The sequence below is a fragment of the Idiotropiscis lumnitzeri genome, chromosome 1, assembly GCF_059441095.1.
Source record: "Idiotropiscis lumnitzeri isolate Australia: NSW breed Sydney's pygmy pipehorse chromosome 1, RoL_Ilum_1.0, whole genome shotgun sequence".
Taxonomy (NCBI): domain Eukaryota; kingdom Metazoa; phylum Chordata; class Actinopteri; order Syngnathiformes; family Syngnathidae; genus Idiotropiscis; species Idiotropiscis lumnitzeri.
The window spans coordinates 100,928-116,735 of NC_142391.1; the positions used below are offsets into that span (position 1 = coordinate 100,928).

The 15,808-nt window shown below is 47.8% G+C and overlaps 1 long non-coding RNA gene and 1 pseudogene across 1 annotated transcript; both read left to right on the forward strand.

Annotated features, from left to right (window-relative positions):
• Positions 1 to 3,400: 3,400 nt before the first annotated feature.
• Positions 3,401 to 9,982, forward strand: LOC148342482 (voltage-gated delayed rectifier potassium channel KCNH5-like; annotated as a pseudogene).
• A 4,358-nt stretch (positions 9,983 to 14,340) lies between these two features.
• LOC148342483 (uncharacterized) lies at positions 14,341 to 15,576 on the forward strand. The gene is made up of 3 exons (XR_015846161.1): positions 14,341 to 14,613; positions 15,088 to 15,248; positions 15,435 to 15,576. It is a non-coding gene; the product is annotated as an uncharacterized LOC148342483 (long non-coding RNA).
• Positions 15,577 to 15,808: the final 232 nt, after the last annotated feature.

The window sequence follows — 15,808 nt, forward strand, 5'->3', positions numbered from 1 at the left end:
TCTTATTATAATTGGTGTGTTTGGATTTTCATTGCTATATAAAAAACATTGTAGCCGTAATGTTTGAACGAGAATGGCAGTACAGCTCGTTCACTCACTGACCCGTTGGGGAACGAGAAGTGACGGCACGAATCGTTCACTCACCGAATCCTTTTGTGAACGGAAAGTGAAGACACGAATCGTTCACTCACCGAATCCTTTTGTGAACGGAAAGTGAAGACACGAATCGTTCACTCACCGAATCCTTTCGTGAACGTGAAGTGACGACACGAATCGTTCACTCACCGAATCCTTTTGTGAACGGAAAGTGAAGACACGAATCGTTCACTCACCGAATCCTTTCGTGAACGTGAAGTGACGACACGAATCGTTCACTCACCGAATCCTTTCGTGACCGGGAAGTGACGACACGAATCGTTCATTCACCGAATCCTTTTGTGAACGGAAAGTGAAGACACGAATCGTTCACTCACCGAATCCTTTCGTGAACGTGAAGTGACGACACGAATCGTTCACTCACCGAATCCTTTCGTGACCGGGAAGTGACGACATGAATCGTTCACTAACCGAATCCTTTCATGACCGGGAAGTGACGACACGAATCGTTCACTCACCGAATCCTTTTGTGAACGGAAAGTGAAGACACGAATCGTTCACTCACCGAATCCTTTCGTGAACGTGAAGTGACAACACGAATCGTTCATTCACCGAATCCTTTTGTGAACGGAAAGTGAAGACACGAATCGTTCACTCACCGAATCCTTTCGTGAACGTGAAGTGACGACACGAATCGTTCATTCACCGAATCCTTTCCTACATATATAAACATTTGTTATTTTGGGGGACATATCACACGGCCGTCACGCGCCCGGTATGTTCTTTTGTTCACGCGTTACGAAGTGCAGGCTGTCAAATGAAGCGGATGACTGAATTAAAAACGAGAATAAAAAAAACACCTGAGCACCAAACAAGTTTTGAAATAAAAGTGCAATTTAATGGTAAAAAGCATTTTGATGATTGCACCACTTAATAGTTACAGTAGACAGAGGATAATATTGAAGTGCACATATGTGCTATTTAAAATGTCTTGGAATAAATGTTTTCAAATTAAGTTGTCCCCTATAACAACGTCATCTCCAAGCTGCTGCCGACCGGGGAGCCCCATCACGATCTGCGATGGACTGTAAGTTTGTCATTCGCTCTTATTCGTTTTTATGCGCTTGACGCTTGTTCCGGTACTTGGATGGCCGAGTGGTCTAAGGCGCCGCGTTCAGGACCCAGTCTCCCTAGGAGGCCTGGGTTCGAATCTCGAATTTCCCCATTGTGGGACTAATAAAGGGAATATTATTATTATTATTATGGATGGATTTAGCATTACCCGTTAGCTTTCAGAAACGGATCCCAATGAAAGCTTGTCCCCGCGAGCACAAAATGAGTGCTGTTGGTGAGTGGTTCCTTCCTTGTCGAATCGTAGAGCATTCACAACAAAACAGCGTCCACTGACTGAACTGATGTTCTGCATGGAGTTCTCGTTCGCGTGAACCAAAAACGGCAACGACACGTTCACTCACTGAATCGTTGGCGAACGGGAAATGACGTCACTGATTGCTTCGTGAACGCCAATAGCGTGGCAGTATGTTCATTAAATCCTGTTTACATCTGACATTGGCTGCTGGTTGGGTGTTCGCGAAGATTGACGAAAAAAAACAAAAAAAACCCAGAACGAATCACTTGAGGAAGTGAACTCACGTTCACTGAAGAGATTCGTTCTTTTTGAACGAATCGTTCGCGAACGACACAACACTACTTCATGGCTGCATCACTCTACTAACCAAAAATGTCCACTTTATGCTTCCTGTTTCAAATTGTATTTAATTCAAGTCAATATTGTTACTCCAAACACAATTTTGCGCATTTGATCAACCTCCGCCAAACGCCGAGCACATTTGGTGGTTCCGGTGACGTCACTCTTGGATTACAATAAATCCGATACGTGTCCAATCTAGGTCCACATGAGACCAAGTTAGATTTGAGAAAAAAGAAAACAAAAACAAAAAAACCTAATTGAGCCGTTCAGATCGTCATAAAAAATATCTGCTTAGTCAGGTATAGCGGAAAATGTCTGCAAAAACTCGTGTCAAAGAAACCAGTTAATCTCAAGGGTGCCACTTTTGTTCTAACCCAATTACTAATTTAAAAAAAATCAGATACAGGTCGCATATGGGCAAAACAAAATACTATCTGGGTCGCATGTGCCAGCAATGTGAACATATATGAATCGAATCATGTGTTGCTCTGCGACGTGACGAATCTGCTGACGTCACTCGCAAATTGTCGTCTTCGCCGACGTGATATAAATTGTGATTGACGGATGCAAATTACCAGTAGCCGACTGTGGAAGAAGAAAGACCCCTAAATCAATTGGAAGCCACTCGCGTATTTTTAAAAAATGGGCTCGCTCGTCTTTGGGGAAGTGGACTGCGCTACAGGTTTGGTCCACACGAGGATGCGCTGTCCCTTGACGTGTTTTCACCTGCAGCCTGCGGTGCATGCCGGGAAATGTAGTTGTTGCGGCGTTCACTCCTTCAGTAACCTCTTCTTTCCTTCCGTCGCCCTCATCCTCTTCATTCTCATTTCACTCTCTCCCTCCTCTTTACTCCATCGAACGCCCCCACACCCCTTTCTTTCAATTATTTCTTTCTTTGCCTACTTCTTTCCTTTCCTCCTCTTCTGCATACCGCGGCCACTTCTCCTCGTCGTCATCTCCTTTCTTTTCTCCCTTCGCTTCTCCATTATTTTCTCCTCATTTCTTTTTACCATCACCTCATTCTCCTCCGTAATTTTTGCCCCTCCTTCCTTAATCTCGTCGTCCTCTTCATCCTCCCGGTCAGCGCCCGCATGCTCGTGTCGACCACTCGGTGGCGCCAAAGAGCCGAGTTCGGCGTCATTCGCTCACGCTTTCCTCCTCGTGGTTGCGTCCGTGCGAGTCAGTATGAACTTGAGCGCGAGTAACGCTCCCGACCAGCACAGTGGCGAGGCACATCGGGACCGCAACGAGGACCAGGTCCACGGCCGGAAGCAGGGACGGCAGCGTGCCCGGCAGAAAACTTCGCACCTCCTCACGCCAACTCATATCCAACAATGGGCAAACAACAATCCCCCAATGTAGTCCAAACAGCTGCTGCAGCACAACCGTTACCTACGGCAGCGCCAACAGCAATCCATGATGGAGCGGCTGCTCCAATACAAAGTGAGCAACTTAATATGACTCACGGCCCGTCATTCCAGCAGACAGGCCAAGAATGGGAGCATCCTCGAGCTTCTTCCATTCCCATCCAGGCTCCTACATCCGCACCTGCCCCTTCTCCTGGTCTACAGCCATGCACAACTCGGAGCAGATATGCTGATCGCTTCTGCCTTCGGCATCCCAAGGCCAACGCTACCAGTGTTTGAGAGCGGTCGTGAGAGTGACTTTGCTCTGCTGAAGATGGCATTGGACAGTCTACTCAACAACCACACCCACTTGAGTGAGCAGTATAAGTATCAAGTATTACTAAGTCACTTGAAGCTACCTAGTGCTCTCCAACTCGCCAAGGCGTATATGCACCACACAAGTCCATATACCGCTGCCCTCAACGCACTACAAGATAAATACGGTCAACCGAAGCAGCTCATCCAATCAGAGCTTGGTGCCATCCTGAACTCACCCGCACTCAAGATAAGTGATGCCAACAGTTTTGACTCTTTCGCTCTCTCCATCCAATCTCTTGTGGGCATGCTGAGGACTCTTGAAGGCTACAATGGCATTGAACTTATGTGCGGGTCGCACGTCGACAGACTGTTGAGTAAATTGCCTCCCTATTACCGTGACAGCTTCGTGGAGTATTTTCTCAATAGAGGAATCTGACCGAACCTACACGCTCCCTGATCTTGCTGCATGGCACCACGTAAAATCACAAGCCAAAGGCATCTCCAGCCGTGCCGCAGCCTTGTACCAGCCCGAGCCAAGCAAGACAGCTAAAACTACAAAGAAGTCTAGCTCAACTACTCATAAGGAGCAGTCCACGTCTGTTTTAACTGTGAACGAAGAGTCTCTTCGTCCCAAGCCTGCAACGCAGAATTCAGCTTCCAAGCCACAGCCCTACTGTCCTCACTGTGACAATAAGGATCATTACCTAAACTCCTGTGACAATTTCAAGAAGCTCACCCCCACTCAGATCGGCCAATGGATCAAGGATGGAAACCGCTGCTGGAAATGCGGCCGCAGCCACCTTGCTGAAAACTGCAATCTCAAACGTCCTTGCAAGGTCTGCCAAGAACAACACCTCACAGTCTTCCATGATTCCATCCGTGAAACCTCCAATGCCGTCCTGGTGGTGAACCCAGCTTCCACAAAGGTCTATCTTGACCGACCCAATCGTGCACAGCGAGTGATGCGAAAGGCGGCAAAGCGTTGTGCAACGTGCGCACCGGTTGTTACCGTAGCAACCGCATCTTGTTCCACATCCCCTGCGGCGACCGCTTCCTCCACTTTTTGTCCGGAACTGACTTCTTCTCACTCACTACTCACCTTGGCGGTGCATCCAAAGCACACTCAAGCAGCCCGTGTCCTTGCATGCCAGCACTTTGTTTTCTAAAAGCGGAAGGATCGAGGCGGCGGAGGAACACGCAGGCCGCTGCAAAGAGATGAAACGTATGGAAGACGAGATTTGGATTCCCAAAAGCCCGACGAAGCCCAGATGACGCATTTGGGAGATGGTCAGCAAGTCAACGAGCCAGTCGCAAAAAATGCTCGCCTGGCATCTTGATGATGTCATCGTGCGATGGCCATTTTTGTCACGTTGCCACTTTGCAAAAGTCATTCTGGGCGATTGTCGTCAGAGAGCAAAACAACCGCCCATGTCGTCTTGCGCAAGTCATCATGATGCCGACGCCGTCTCGGAGAAGAAATTGGTTGCTTTCATTTTCAATCGGTGTTATAAAACGTGAAATCAACGCTAGTTTGCGAGCCGGCACGAATGAGCCCATGTGGCTTGTGTTGTTCTCCAGCTTCTTTTTCAAGCTCCTCCTCTCCAGGTCTTGCAGCTCAACTCGGACATCCTGCCGCAGTCCAAGCAGGAAGCGCCCAAGACGCCGCCGCACATCATCCTGCACTGCTGCGCCTTCAAGATCGCGTGGGACTGGCTGATCCTGATCCTCACCTTCTACACGGCCATCTTGGTGCCCTTCAACGTGTCCTTCAAGAGCAAATTCGACCATTTGGCGCGGCTGGTGCCGGACAGCGTGGTGGACGCCGTCTCCCTGGCGGACATGGTGCTCGACTTCCACAGCACCTTCGTGGGGCCCGGCGGCGAGGTCATCTCGGAGCCCAAGCTCATCCGCGCGAACTACCTGAAAAGCTGGTTCGTCATCGACCTGCTCTCCTGCCCGCCTTACGACATCATCAACGCCGTTGAAAACGCCGACTAGGCGCCTGGCCTTTGTGCTCATCTCTCGTCCGCCGTCGAGCCCACGTTGACCGAACCGAGAGGCGTGCGGGCCAGCGCTTTGGGAAGGCGGAGTCGGAACCGCGATGCTTATTAAGTTTGTTTGGAGGTCTTGGCAGCGTTCCAAAGAAACAAGACAGGAGAAAAGGAAAGTGGCGGGACGCCGTTGCCGTAAGCAATTTGCACTTGGACAGTTGTTGTTGCCGAGTGTTTCGAGTTCGCTCTTGCGCTTCAGCGCTCCGAGCACGCGTCCCCCCAAGTCAAAGACAAAAAAGTCAGCCCAACGACGGCTCGTATCTTGAAAAACGTGTTCGCTCGTATCTCAAGGTGCCATCGTAAAAAAGAAATCCATCCAATGAGGGAGAAGCCATTCTCCCTTTGAATGTCGTCCGTGTCGAATGGGTCGGCAGGTGCGGGCGAGAAGTCGCGCCCGTCGAGTGTTCGTGCAGGAATATTTTGAGCGGCTAAAAAGTCCTCGCCTTTGCCAAGTGCATCCATGTGCACGTGAGGTGTGAGGTGAGCTCGCAGGATTCGTTCTTGCTTTTTTTTTTTTTTTCCTCTGCTGTTCTCTTTTATTTGAAAATGGCAACGACACGCACGCACGTAGACGCACTGCTGCGGCTTAAAAACACCGGGAGCGAGCTGACGCACCCTTGAGGCTGCTGCAGCGCAGACGAGCGTGCGTGTGCTGCCGAAGAGAGGCCTTCTTGCCGAGGTAAATCCGAAATGCCGCGTTGGTGGTGATTGGTCACCGTCATGACCGGACTGCCAGCAGAAGGTGGCACAAAAAGCAACGGTTTGTCATTAGACAAAAAAAAAAAAAAAGAAAAGTTGCCTGAATTCAACGGTCGCGGGTTGCAATGACCCAGACGACCGGCGTTCTGCTCCCGCGTGCGCCAATCGTTTCTTTCGTAAGAGTGAAGGTAGAACGTGATCTTTCATGAAATATTTGGCTTGTTTTCGGGACGGCCGGTCCAGGCCGATTCGTCATTTGTGTTCATTTCAAAGGGTTGACGCGACACAAATTCAAATTGGGCCAGAAATCTCTGGAGGAATTTTCAGCAGACTGTCACATAGAATAATTGAGAAGCACCCCTCTAAATGTTCAAGCAAGACAAGATTAATTTTCTTGACTTTCAACACTTCATACCTCTGCAAAAAAAAATCTTTTTTTTTTCTTCAATATTCTTCAATCTTCTCGTTTTGATATTCAATACTCGGGAATATTATTTTTATTCCCAAATATATTTATTCTTTTGTGGTGTCCCCCCCCCCCCCCCCGCTCCCCTCTCTCACCCCTAAAGGCTTCTGAAGTGGGGTTAGTCCCCTCCTGGCGTCAAATGTATCAAAGTGTTTCAAATGGGCGGCTGGACAGAGGAGGCAACCGCGTGTCACCTTGGCCGGCACGACGTTCGTCTCCGCTTTCGCAACGAGGCGCCAACGTGACCGTCGCACCGCAACATTGTCTCGCCATCTCCGTGCATGCGTGCGTGTGTGTGTGTTCACGTGTGCATCAGGAGGTCACTTTCTGTTTGCTCTACGTCTTTATATTATTTAGATTCAGGAAAAACAACAAAGCTAGATTTGGGTGAATCGATTCAAATATTGGCTTTAGAGTGCGGTCCCATTTTTGAGCGCAGGTGTTCAACGAGCATCAGGCGTTCCGCCTGGCGAGCGACGGCTGCCTCCGTTCGCTGGCGGTGGAGTTCCAAACAACGCATTGTGCCCCGGGCGACTTCATCTTCCACGCCGGCGAGAGCGTTGATACACTGTGCTTTGTGGTGTCGGGGTCACTGGAGGTCATCCAGGACAACGAGGTCATCGCCATTTTAGGTACGTCGCCGATGCAAATCCGCTTCCATTCGATTTGGATGTCTTTCGGTCATCGTTTGGCGCATAAGAATTGTCGACAGACCTCTGTGCGCATTTTCTGATTAAAAAAAAAAACAGATCAGTCAGTTTAATGTGTTTTTTTGTGTGTGTTCTGTTGTTTAAAATTTACCATTTGGAAAAACTGTTTGATCTTCTGCGCATTCTGCTTTTGGAAGGGGAAATTACTTTTTCTTAAAATTTCTTTACTCTTGGAAAATTGGCCCCCCCGCCCACCCCTCGAAAAATAAACTGTTAGCGTATAATAACAAAAACATTTTCCCCCATTATTTGCTGTTGAGTAAATTCTGACTTGTGAATTACTACTTGAAACTATTCTGCAAAAATCTATTCAGAAAAAGTCATAAACACTTTTTTTGTTGTCATTTTTATTTTAAAAAAAAACCCACATAAGTTGTAAACCAGCTTTCAGGACAAAACAAAGATTTTTTTCTCTCAAGTTCTGACTTTTTGTAAAAACAAATATATGAAAAAAAGGAAAAATATTCTTTTATTTCAAATTTTTACCACTCATCCTACAGACAGCCGCACGCTCCAAGTGGATCGAGCGCCAGCTTGAATTGGTCCGAAAATAGTTTGAGTTAAAATTTGCAAAAAAAAAACCCCAACCAAAAAAGCTTTTTGGCTTTTAGTTTGGAAAAAAATGCCATATTAATGTGTTGAAGAGTTTCAATTTGAAAAAGGTTTGAATGGATCCGACTTGCGCTAACCTCTTTGTGGTCTCATTTTGTTCTGGCTGGTCTCGGCGTGTTTCAGGTAAAGGCGACGCATTTGGTGATGTGTTCTGGAAGGAGAGCACGTTAGCGCTGACGTTAGCGCTGACGTACTGCGACCTGCACGTCATCCGCAGGGAAGCGCTGCTCAAGATTTTGGACTTTTACTCCACCTTTGCAAACTCCTTTGCGAGAAACCTCATCCTCACCTGCAACCTGCGCAAGAGGGTAAGCGTTCATACAAACACACTCACACACATAAACACTGAAAGAAAGTTACTGGGTAGCACTTGAGCTGAAGTCAAATTGGATGAAATTTTGTTTCTTATTCAATGACGACAGTAGCAGAGCATCCCGCCGGCCCCAGTCAGATGTTGTCCTTCGATTCAATGGAGAGGAGAGAAGCGGCAGTAGAACGGGCCCAAATCCAGATGTCAGGGCCATTTGCATACAGTGGTGGTAGGGGGGGTATTTCAAATGCAAGGCTGTCAAAATGCCTTTTAAGTTCCTGCAGCCGGTTGGAGAAGCTCGTCCTGGACTTCAGCGGCTCTTTGTGACGGAGCAATACAATGTGTCCATGAAACATGAAAAACGAGGGAGGTGGGACGTGAGGGCCTGTCGGTACTCGCGTTACAGAAGTCTTTGTTGGGAACCAAGACTCTAACGACGGGGTGACGAGGCTGGAGCTATTCTCCTCGTCAAAGCAGATTTGCAGTCTGGGAAAAGCGTCGTCGTCGAGGTCGTGGTCTTGGTCGCCGTCGCCGTGGCGGTCATGGTCGTGGTTGTGGTCGCCGTTGCCGTCGTGGCCATAGCCGCCGCCGAGGCCGCCACGGCCGTGATCGGCACAGCAGTAGGCGTGGCCAGCTGATACATGTGAGGACTGACTGTCTGACTGACTTCCACCATAACGAATGAGTTATGTTTGCTTATGTTGATTCAGAGTTTTATATCCTCATTATATTATTGTTTGAACTAAGCCAATTCTTTTCCAGATCATCTTCCGGAAGATCAGCGAGGTGAAAGAGGAGGAAGAAGAGAGGCAGCGAGCCAATAACGAGGTCCAGCTCACCATCCCTCAGAATCACCCGTCCGCAAACTGTTCCACAAGTTCAAGCAGCAGAAGGAGCTCCGTAACCTGGGTGCCCCAGCTGCCTCCTCGTGGTTCATAGACCGGAACCGGAACCAGGACTTACCGCCGGACCACTCCAGCCTTCAGCACTCCCTGTCCCCCCGCCTGCAGAACGGAACCCCGCCCAGCAGCAGCGTTCTCACCGTGTCTCAGGTATCGCCCATGCCGGCCCCCCTGGTCTCCAGTGAGTCCCCCGCTCTGCAGAACCGCAGCCAGCAGAGCGTCCTCTTGAAGGCCTTCACCAGTCCGCCGCCCAGGACCGGCGGCTGGATGCATCTGAAGAACAACCTGCCACAAGGACAGACTACATAACAAGGCAGCCTCTGTGGAGGTCCGAGGTCCAGTGGGGGCCCGGGGTGAGTCCTCTCGCACGAACCCGCTCCGTAAGACGGACTCGTGTGACAGCGGCATCACCAAAAGCGAGTTCCGCGTGGACCGAGCCGGAGATGCACGCACCTCCGCCGCCTCGCCACATCCCCCCTACAGGTGGGTCCAGGCTTTCCGTTTGCCCCATCCCAGAGTTGGCACTGCAGGCCGCTCTCCATGACATCCGAGTGGAGCTGCGTGAGGACATCCGGACTCTGGGGGGACGACTGGGGACGCTCGAGGGTCAGCTCGCCGATATCCTCAAACTTTTGTCGGACAAGCGGCAAACATCTCCTTTGGCTCGGCCCAACGTCGCCTCAGTCATGGCGCAAAACAAAATGCAAAGGCAGCAGGACATTTTCACCATTTCCAGGCCTCTGTCGCCCGACTCGGAGTGAGATGACCGACTCTGAGACAACAGTGGGGAGGGAAGTGCAACCGCAATCAAATAGAAGCTTTGGATACTCATACTGCTTGTGTCCGAGATCTGAAGCGTCTCTGATTTCCTTGAGTTCTCTGGTGTCTCCAGTTTCATTGGCGTCTTCCGTGTCACTGGTAACTTTTGACCCTGGTATCACCAGTCTGACTCTTGTCACTGGTGACTCTGGTCTCGCCAGCGTCGCTCGCATTGCCGGAGTCGCTATGGTGACTCTGATCTCACTCGTCTCTTTAGTCTCGCGTGTGTCACTACCAACACGCGTCTTAGTGAGCTCACCTGGCTCACTGGTCTCCCAAGTTTGACTGGTGGCTTTGGTCCTACTGGTGCTAGTTCAGGTTGTGTGACTTTGGACTGTGATTTTGTTTGTATCGCTTGTGATTCTGGGTCCGCAGGCGTCTCTGGCATTAGCCCTCGTCGGTCCAAGAAAGCATTTGGGAGTGATTGGACTTTCTCTAGATGTGTGTGCCGCTGGATTCTGGCCGGCCAAAGAACATGAACGTCAGGTCCACCAAAAACATGAACTTCATCTCCGCATGCGTGACGCTGGTTTTTCATTTCTTTATTCTGTGTGTGGAACGCGTTTTCCATTGCGGACTTTCAGGTTTTGCACAAAAGTGAACATGACAGGAAGTGCATGAATTGTTGACTTTGTTTCTATTCGGTCACTTGGAGGAAGGGTGTTAGCAAGTTGGACGGATCCTCGCGGGCGGAGGTGAAGACAAAGCGCATCGTCGGCCTGGGCCGATTGATTGATTGATTTTTGGCGCCTCCGGCGGCAACTTGTTCAACTTGCTCATGTGACATCACAAACGTTGTCCAATTTTGACACTTAACTGCTTTTTGCTGGTTGAATTAAGCTGCTAAGCCGCTAGCCATCGGATCTTTGTGCTCAAAATGTCTTTCAATGTCTTTTCGTTGGAGTTGCGACCCACTTTGGCTTTCTCCCAGGGAGGACTGACGTGAAGATTATGTTCTGTGACTTCAGCCCAAATCTCTCTTTAGAATTTCACACGGCCAATGCCACATGCTAGTATGCGACACAGGATTTTACGGAAAGCAAAGTCAACGTTTGGACAGTCCACTTGATATGATGTCATCCTGACAAAGCCAACAAACGAGCATGATTAGCCCAGCTCGTCTACGTTGCTGATTTCGGCGTCCGCATGTCGTGATGCCGTCATCACGTTTCACATTCGTTGGGTCTTCTGCAATATGAACAAACACGGGAGATGAACCAATGAATGCAAGCGGTCCCGCAATCACCGCTGGCCAACGTTTCCATGGCAACTTGCAAACTTGCTCTTTTCAAGCTCGCTATTTTGTCAAGAAGGCCTTATTTCAATCCTATTGTCCACCATTAATAAAGAAAAATAAAAAAGGAAAGAAATCTGTTTTGGAAGTTGTCATGTCATGCACATTCCAACACTTTCCGCCAGAGTCCTAAACTTGTTTGCTTCCAACTTCCATCGCCGCCGGCTTCGCCATCATCTTCGTCTTTGTTGCCATCATCATCATCATCGCCATCGTCATCTCTAACGCGGCTGTCAGCATCTTTGTCGTTTTCGCCAACATCCTCCTCTTCATCGTATTCCTCATTCTCGTCTTCATCTTCATTGTCATTATCCATCTCCTTCACTGTCTTTGTGATGTCATCCTAATTTGGTGTCGTCTTAATCATCATCATCATCGTTTTTGTCGTTGTGGCGAATCCACTCCTCGGCGACAGATGAATGCCAAGGGATACCGGTTTGATACGCGAGCATGAAACAACAAATGGGCTCAAAATACCTCAACGAATGCTATTAAATGGCACTATTAATAACGGATGTTTTTTTTTTATTCATGTGGATAATCTTATCATGTTAATGATTTCCCTCAATAATTGGCAAAGAGATAAATATCAATATGCAAGCCTTTATTTCTACATCCGTTTTCGAAGGCCCGCTTCAACAACATTCATTGGAAAAGACAACGTGCCATCACTACCTTTCGAACCGGTCGGCGGGCTCCGCCTTGTGGTCAGGAATGGCCTTACAACGGGACGTCATCCCGTCAGAAACCTTTCTAGCCGTAATTAAGCCTCTGCATGCAACAAATAAAATTATTGGCTATTTTTTTTTACCGTCAAATGTTTTGTTCAAATTGACTTTGTTTTATTTTCCAATTTCTGGCACAAAACACAAAAATGACGCTCCTTGTTCAAAAGACGTTCGGTGTGGATGTTACACTGCGTTGTCTGGTGAAACATATTCGGAGGATCTATTTTTGGAAGATATGTGTTGTGTTTGGTTCGGTTTCTAAAAGAAAGACCACCGCTCACTGTCGTGTTCGAACGAATCTTCTTTCATTGTCCGTTTGCAACAACCAAAACCCTAGCTTAGGCTGCCCTCTAGCGGTTCTATACATGTGTTGTCCGTTCCTGCTTCGACTCTCCTGACCGTGGTCGGGGGACGCAGGGGAGATCCGTCTCCAAGGCCGGAGTTGCCTTGGGATCCCGGTCGGCGCACGTCGTCGTAAGGCGGAGCCCTCAAAATCAAAATTAGCACGCCAGCTTGGAGAAAGTGGTGTACCTGTCGTATGGGCTGATATTTGTGCCACTAGAAACTGACACCTGCGTGAAGTTGGCCCCCCATTTGTTGCAAAAATAGGTGGAAATAGTTTGTTTCGTTTGTGCTGCGTTTGTGCCCGTTTGTGCTGTTAAAATTTTCGTTTGTGCTGCTTCGGTTCGAAAGATATTACACTTTGTTTTATTTCGAGTGTGACGTCACCCAGCCCCCCATTTTCATCCGATTGACTTGGGAATGGTGCCATTCGTTTGTGCTACGTTTGTGCCCGTTTGTGCTGTTAAAATTTTCGTTTGTGCTGCTCCGGTTCGAAAGATATTACACGTTTTAATTTCGAGTGGTGACGTCACCCAGCCCCCCATTTTCATCCGATTGACTTGGGAATGGTGCCATTCGTTTGTGCTACGTTTGTGCCCGTTTGTGCTGTTAAAATTTTCGTTTGTGCTGCTCCGGTTCGAAAGATATTACACGTTTTAATTTCGAGTGGTGACGTCACCCAGCCCCCCATTTTCATCCGATTGACTTGGGAATGGTGCCGTTCGTTTGTGCTACGTTTGTGCCCGTTTGTGCTGTTAAAATTTTCGTTTGTGCTGCTTCCGTTCCAGAGATATTACACGTTTTAATTTCGAGTGGTGACGTCACCCAGCCCCCCATTTTCATCCGATTGATTTGGGAATGGTGCCGTTCGTTTGTGCTACGTTTGTGCCCGTTTGTGCTGTTAAAATTTTCGTTTGTGCTGCTTCCGTTCCAGAGATATTACACGTTTTAATTTCGAGTGGTGACGTCACCCAGCCCCCCATTTTCATCCGATTGACTTGGGAATGGTGCCGTTCGTTTGTGCTACGTTTGTGCCCGTTTGTGCTGTTAAAATTTTCGTTTGTGCTGCTCCGGTTCGAAAGATATTACACGTTTTAATTTCGAGTGGTGACGTCACCCAGCCCCCCATTTTCATCCGATTGACTTGGGAATGGTGCCATTCGTTTGTGCTACGTTTGTGCCCGTTTGTGCTGTTAAAATTTTCGTTTGTGCTGCTTCCGTTCCAGAGATATTACACGTTTTAATTTCGAGTGGTGACGTCACCCAGCCCCCCATTTTCATCCGATTGACTTGGGAATGGTGCCATTCGTTTGTGCTACGTTTGTGCCCGTTTGTGCTGTTAAAATTTTCGTTTGTGCTGCTTCCGTTCCAGAGATATTACACGTTTTAATTTCGAGTGGTGACGTCACCCAGCCCCCCATTTTCATCCGATTGACTTGGGAATGGTGCCGTTCGTTTGTGCTACGTTTGTGCCCGTTTGTGCTGTTAAAATTTTCGTTTGTGCTGCTCCGGTTCGAAAGATATTACACGTTTTAATTTCGAGTGGTGACGTCACCCAGCCCCCCATTTTCATCCGATTGACTTGGGAATGGTGCCGTTCGTTTGTGCTACGTTTGTGCCCGTTTGTGCTGTTAAAATTTTCGTTTGTGCTGCTTCCGTTCCAGAGATATTACACGTTTTAATTTCGAGTGGTGACGTCACCCAGCCCCCCATTTTCATCCGATTGATTTGGGAATGGTGCCGTTCGTTTGTGCTACGTTTGTGCCCGTTTGTGCTGTTAAAATTTTCGTTTGTGCTGCTTCCGTTCCAGAGATATTACACGTTTTAATTTCGAGTGGTGACGTCACCCAGCCCCCCATTTTCATCCGATTGACTTGGGAATGGTGCCGTTCGTTTGTGCTACGTTTGTGCCCGTTTGTGCTGTTAAAAATTTCGTTTGTGCTGCTCCGGTTCGAAAGATATTACACGTTTTAATTCACGCGGTGACGTCACAAACAGGAACGCGCCAGCGTCAGTTTGTTTTGTTTTGCTGTCGAACAAGGAGCTCGGTATCGCGCTACCGCGTTCAGTCAATCACTTGAATCACTCGTATTTGTTATTAATTCCAGGTTATAAACTAGTTCCTGGAATGAACCGATGTTTTGTATGTTTTTGCGCATTTTACATTCTTCATGATCCTGGAAAGCAACTGTTGCCGGACGAACTTCAGGTAAACAGGTCACACTCACTGTTGTAGCTTTTTTGCTAGCATACAGTAATCTTAAAACCTTCCTGTTTTCACTGCTGTAAATTACTTTAAATTCGGTCTTATTTCTTTTAATAGTGTTGTTCTACTGCTCATTCATTTATTTCATCAGTAGTCATTAAAGCTATGTGATTATTTCTTAAAATTATAGTAGACGTGAGGCTGAAACATATCCGTTGAACTTTTTGAAATAAAAACAACTTAAAGACACCCCTCGATGAAGCATTCCCTCATTTGAGAACAACTGAATTAATATAAAAACAGTCCGTGTGTAATTGATGAGAGCCTGCAGAGAAACCTTGGGTGAAACGATAGCTTTATGTGTAAAGAAAACAGCAACAAACAAAACCCCAAACTATTTACATTTCAACAATTAAGCAATCACTGCTTTGTGAAGCTCTTTGTCTTTTCTGATGCTGCTTTCACTCTACTTTCCAGGTCATTGTGCATCTCCCAGTCAAAAGCAGCCCTCCTGCAATATGCCACATAATGTCCTAGAGAATCCTCTTCGAGATGATATGACTGCTCTAAAAGTAAACTGTCAGCATCAGACTTCTGGGAATTTCCAGCAGGGCAACTTCTGTTCAACTCATACCTAGGTCGGTGTCAATCCACTAAGCCTCTCCATTTCTCAACTTCAGTAGTATGAATACTGTAGCAACATCAGACTCATCACAGAGGTCAACATAATTTTTTAATATATTTTTTCCTCAGTATGAGAAGTAGTAGAGGCATCGTCAGGTCTTAAGACATGACCTACATCAGCTTTTTTTGTTTTGCAGCAGAAATCCACGTTTCCCTCAATGAAGGCAAGATGACGAGCAACAAACCGGTCAACACGAATGGGAAGGCTTTCATGCTTGAAAAGCCCATTTTTTATGTTTTTGAACTCTGCTTCAACAGCTGCCGAACTTGCAGTGATGCTGGTACTCCGGAAGAGAGGGACCATTACTCCTGTCCAGAGTGGTAAGTAACTTCCCTGTCTTATGATGTGGGTAATAATCTCAGGGAGGAAGTGGATGTTATCCCTGCCCCCCTCAGCCATGGCAAGTGACCTGATCTCCTCACATATTTCTGTCAACCACTGTCAAGCGTTAGTCTGGATCTGCTGCTGATGCTCCTCGACGGGTTCCTGTGCCTGAACCTCTGTGTCTGGCAT